Raw genomic sequence first — 6,100 nt, 5'->3', positions numbered from 1 at the left:
TAGACACATGAAGAAATGCTCAACATTTCTAGCCATAAAAGAAAAGCAAATCACCAAAATTACTCAAGCTGATTTAAAATTTGGCAAAGGAGCAGGGTATAAAAATAACCCTCAAAAATCAATGGCTTTTCTGTATGCCAACAATGAGAAAAGCGTGGTTGAAATCAGGAAAGCAACTCCATTCATAACAGCCCACCCAAAAAATACCTAGGAATTAATTTAACCAAAGAAGGGAAGGACCTCTATAATGTAAACTTTAAAAACATGAAAAGGGAAATCAAAACAGAACTTACAAAGTGGTAAAACCTCCCATGCTCCTGGATTAGAAAGATCAACATCTTGAAAATGGCAATATTTTCCAAGGGTTTCTACCAATTTAATGCAATACCTATCAATATTCCAACCCCTTTCTTCAAAAAATTAAAGAGGCTATCCAAAAATTCATATAGAACAATAAAAAACCCAGAATAGAAAAAAAATCCTTAACATAAAGAACAGTGATGAAGGAATATCAATACCAAATTTCAAACTCTACTACAAAGCCATCGTAATTAAAACAGCTTGGTACTGGCACAAGAACGGACATCAGGAACAATGGAATAGAATTGAAGAGGCAGAAATGAACCTACAGATATATAGCTACCTAATCTTCGATAATGGAGCTAAAAAATAGAATGGAAGAAAGCCTCTTAAGTAAATTGTGGTGGCAAAATTGGTTAATCACTTGTAGAAAACTAAAGCTAGATCCTTATATATCAATCTGCACCAGAATCAGCTCCAAATGGATCAAAGACTTCTGAGTCAAAGCAGACACTCTGATGGAATAGGATGGAATAGGAGAAACCCTAGGTCTCCTTGGCACAGGCCGAATTTTTTTTTAATGGAGACCCAGAAACACAACAAATCAAAGAAAGGTTGGACAAATGGGATTGCATGAAATTGCAGAGCTTCTACATGGCAAAGGACATAGTTAACAAGATCAATAGAAAGCCTATGGATTGGGAAAAGATCTTCACTAGCCATTAAACAGAAAAGAGTCTCATATCTAAAATATACCTGCGACTCAAAAAATTATATCTCCCAACAACAAATCCTCAAAGAAACCACTTCTCACTAAATAAGTGGGCTAAAGACTCAAAAAGAAACTTCTCTGAAGAGAAAAGAAGGATGGCCAATAGACACATGAAGAAATGCTCAACCTCCCTAGCCATAAAAGAAATGCAAATAAAAAGAGCAGAAGTACCATCTCACCACAGTTAGAATGGCTATAATCTAGAACTCTAATAACAACAGATTCTGGAGGGGATGTGGATAGAAGAAAACCTTACTGTATTGTTGTGGGAGTGTAAACGTGTTCAACCACTTTGGAAAGTTTATGGAGGTTCCTCAAAAGACTCCACATAGAGCTCCCCTATGACCCAGAACTAGCACTTTTGGGCATTTACCCAAATGTTCACAAACAAGATCATACTAATGCTACCAGCACGACTATGTTTATTGCAGCATTATTTACCATAACTAAGATATGGAACCCACACAGATACCCCTCAGTTGATGAATGGATCAAGAAAATGTGGTATATATACACAATTCCATGCCTCCATAGAATTTCTTTGTCCAATTTGTTAGGAAATGGAAAGACTTGGAACAAATTATATTAAGTGAAATAAGCCATACCCAAAGAAACATAGATCCCATGGTTTCCCTTATTTGCAATAACTAGTATATGTCTGAGAAAAACAGACATTTTTAGACAAGTTGATGTTAGGCGAAATGAACCCCAAGATAATTTTTTCTTTCTTGTGATTGTTTCCAACATATTTATAAATTGATTTCTTTGTTGCTTTCTTTGTACCTCCCCCATGGTATAACTCCTGTTTTCACTGCATTTGATTCTGGTACCCTGCATCTTGTATATACATTTTTCTAATTTGGAGAAGGTAAGGGAAAACATAAAATGCTTAAATAGGGATACGGGTTGACCCATTGTAAAAATGCAATGTACAAGACCCTACGTTGAAAACAAACATTAGAACTTCGGAGGTGGGGAGAATACTCGTGGAGGTGGGAGAGAAGGAATGGTAGGGGAAAAACAAAGGAGGAGGCAACAATGCTTGATAGGAAATATACTTGATAGGAAATTACCTTACTCATTTAATTGTAGCCCCTCTGCACAGTATTTTTTTATAATAAAAGACATACAAAAATTAATTCAATGTATGATTATGGGCCAGTACTAGGATTTGAATTTATGGGCCTTCCACTTACTTTCACACTTCAAACTGGGATCTCTATCTGTCTTTATTTATTTATTTTTTAAAATCAGGAATGCTTCACAAATATGCGAGTCATTCTTGCACAAGGGCCATGCTAATCTCTGTATTGTTCCAATTTTTGTATATGTGCTGCCAAAGTGAGCAATCTTTAATTTTTTGTTGATCTTTTTTTCAAGGATAAATCTAATAACACTGTCCCCTAATTTTGTATAAAATAAGTTTTGGACATATATTTAATATGTAATATATTTGTGTGATATACATGTATATACATACTATTTATCTGCAGGAGTTGGGCACACTGAAACAATTGAAGGCACTGATTTAATTTCACTGCTGTCATTCTATTTTAAGACTTTTTTAAAATCAAAACATTTATGACCATGATTTCATCGAATGTCCTGTCCAATATTGATTTGTGTGTATCAGGCAGGCTGTACCTCATCTCACACAAGAGTGCAAGAATAATAGGGTTTAACTCATTACAAGTGGCTCATCAGGACATAGGAAATATCCCTCAATTTGGTTGAGCTGATCTCCATTGTTTGTTGTATACTATGCCTCTGCTTTGGCTATGCAGTTTACCATTTCAAGATGATATTTTGTTCTTTTGGAGACAGATGAATGGAGAAATGTATGTGGCCTCCAAGACAATTACCTGTATAAGGTTAAAATTCATACTTTCAAATGGGATATTTGCCATCCCTGTAGAATACAAATGAGGACTCCCACGCACCAGCTATCTACTTTGCAGCCATTGTAATATTCATGGAAGCAATATTTTATAGGGACAAAATTAAGGTACCAAATATGTCCTTCAGCAACTACCCTACGGAAATCCTTATGCTCATGCCAAAGTCATTGAACTTCACATTGCCTTTGTCATCCAACACGATGTTATTGGGTTTAATGTTTCAGTTATTTTCAGTTTCATTAAAGTAGTGCACAGTCCTCACAATCTGTTTGAATAAACTCCTGACTTCATTCTTGAAAAGGCAGTATGATTTTCACATTTGTCTAAGGAGGTCTCTGGATGGCCAGTTCCACTACCAAATATTTGTGCTCATCCATTTCCCTCACCTGGTATGACCTGATCATGTTTGGGTGACGGAAAATCTTAATAATGTCCATCTCATTTAAAAATTTTTTGTGGGTCCTGGGGCTTGAACTCTAGGGCCTAGGCATTGTCACTGAACTCTTCAGGTTATGTCTACTGCTCTACCACTTGAGCCACAGCACCACTTCCAGCTCTTTCTGTTTATGTGGTGTTGAGGAATCGAACCCAGGGCCTCATTTATGTAAGGCAAACATATACCACTGAGCAACCTTCCCGGCCTGTCCATCTCATGTTTGATTTAACAATTGTTGAACTCTCATCTTCAGGATTATTTTCACTACAACCTTATTGACTACGCGGTGGTGCTAGGCCAACTTTCCATATCCATAGCTTCCATAGTCAATGATTTCCTCCTTCATGCTATATTGTTCAGGGAAAATCTCCTGCCATAGCTAATGATCACCTTCAAACTATCTTGTTCATTGAAAATCTCCTTCTCTGAAGAGCTTGAGGATAATACACTATGTTCTTCCATCTTTCTGCTAAGATGGCAAGGAGTAAATCTACCTAAACTTAGCTAAGAAAATAAAAACCCCAGAGTAATAACCTAAAGGAAACTGTCAATGTAGCACTCAGTCCTGCAGGTCACCAGGAACTCTCAGCAATGTAATGGACTGCAGAGACCACTCACAATATTTGCAATGGACCAATCACAGCTTGGAATGAACCCACTGGATCTTCTGGTCTTGAGCCTGGAGGACTGTTGCCAAGGTTTCCACAGGGATGTGAGGTGCACAGAATGATGCCACTGGTGCTGCCTTGGCAGTGTTGCAGGAACATAAAGTGTATCAGAAAGTGCATTCTGTCCTTGTTGGCTTCAAGATCCTACGGTTGCTCCCAAGGATTTTGTCCTTGAGTAGTATCCATGTCCTTATGTCTGCTCCTGCCAGAACAGTGGCCATGTGCAGGAGCATACATCAACCAGTGGCTTCCATTCACTATATGTGCAAGTCTTGGAACTTGCTCCAACAATCTAAAAACAAAGTGGAATCCTATGTATTCCTAGATGCAGGGGACACATAACGAAGAGTTCAATTGGAAACTTTCACTAAAGTGGATCCAGATTTCTTTTTATCTTGACAATAAAGAGAAAATTCAAAGAAGTTGTTAAAGTATAAGAGGTGTCCCTCTTTGTTGAATTAGAACCTTCTTGCACAACTGCTTAAAATAATATGAAAGTCCTTATTTGTTATGGACGTGATTTAGTGTTTTGGTACCATATAATAAATAATTTCTGATCTTTAAAAAGTTGTAATATCAGTATGCACTTTGGTGTGTTTTCAATGGAATCCAAGATGAGCCCCATAGCTCTTGAGTAGATCTAAAACAATATCACATTCAACAATAGCATGTGGTTGAAAGAAGGCAGGTAGTACCAGCCTACTGTAAAGTGACTATTGCCAGGATGAATCTTCTGTAGAAATACTGTTTTTTTTCCTTTTCAGTATTTACTAATAAAATACATCCATGTATTATTATAAATTATGTTCTCTATTCAGCTCAGTGAATTTTGACAACTATTTAATTATGTAATACTAAGAGTCCCCTAATAAAGTCAAAAAATGGGCACTTTTGTCATTTACATTAAAATGCAAAGAAAATAAGTCCAAGTAAGTTTTATACTTAGGTGGATAATGGAAAACAGCTGTTTTCTCACTCAGAAATTGAATCCAATAGGGTATTTCATGGCATCCATAATCTGAAAAGCTGCTCTAACTTTTGCCTTTTAAAGACCTCATCAGTTAACTCAAGATATTCAATGTCTTCTTCTTTAAATGTAGAATGACTGATGTCAAAAGGATAGTGGTATCGCTTCAGAATCATCTGATACTGTATCAAAATGCCCTATGCCATACATCTCCATGAAGTGGGTTATTAACATCTATAGGAGTGAGAAAAAATAGAGCATCAACATTTCTCATGATAGTTTCCTCTGAGATAATTTACATCAGAATCCTTGAAATCCATAAGGCAATGTGTTGATAAGTTCAAAGTGAAGAACAAGGCCTGGAGTAGGGAACTTAGATGGTAGAACCCCTAACTAAACAATTGGAGGTCCTCCGCTTGAACTCTCCTACTGCCAAATCCATGAGTCTTCCTGTAGAGAAAGAGGTATAGCTGTTTATTTCAATTCCATTGTGATGCTATAACAAAACTCCTTAAGACAAGGTCCCAATAGCTTAGAGAAACTTATGGGTACTCAACAGAAATTCTGAAGGACATTATCTAGAACCAAGAAAATTCAATATGCTGAGAGGTCAGCTTCACCAGGCCTTTAATGTGTTCCCTTGTTGCTGCATTCTCACATGGTCGAAAGGCTAGAAACTTATTTAAAAGAAAATAACAGAGCTGAGAGACTTCTTCCCACCATCCAGATGAAGTTTAATTTGTATCAGATTATTATTTCTTCTGTCATGTCCCTCCTCCTCGTTTTTTGTTGTGCTTTTTTTTTTTAGCTGACTAGCCTTGAACACTTGAACCACGAAAGAACGGATGTTTAGATTCCAAGTATGTACCCCCAAAATCATCTGTTGCTACTTCTTCTTTGGAAGTAAACCACTTACTTGCCCCAACCCCTGTGCTTTATTTTCCTTCATGTATCATTTTTTAAAGTTTTTGGTCTATTTTGTATTTTGCAGGTGATTTAACAAGGACCCTTCACAAATAGTAGGTGAATACTCGACCACTAAGTTTCAAATTCCCTGCA

General features: G+C 36.8%; 1 non-coding gene across 1 annotated transcript; it reads right to left on the bottom strand.

Annotated features, from left to right (window-relative positions):
- Positions 1-2,317: 2,317 nt before the first annotated feature.
- Positions 2,318-2,421, bottom strand: LOC138819956 (U6 spliceosomal RNA). The gene has a single exon (XR_011369706.1). It is a non-coding gene; the product is annotated as a U6 spliceosomal RNA (small nuclear RNA).
- Positions 2,422-6,100: the final 3,679 nt, after the last annotated feature.

The sequence above is a fragment of the Dipodomys merriami genome, unplaced genomic scaffold (genome assembly GCF_024711535.1).
Source record: "Dipodomys merriami isolate MVZ:Mamm:240054 unplaced genomic scaffold, mDipMer1.0.p SCAF_836, whole genome shotgun sequence".
Taxonomy (NCBI): Eukaryota; Metazoa; Chordata; class Mammalia; order Rodentia; family Heteromyidae; genus Dipodomys; species Dipodomys merriami.
The sequence above is the reverse complement of the archived record's forward strand: the minus strand, read 5'-3'. Positions and strand labels throughout refer to the sequence as shown.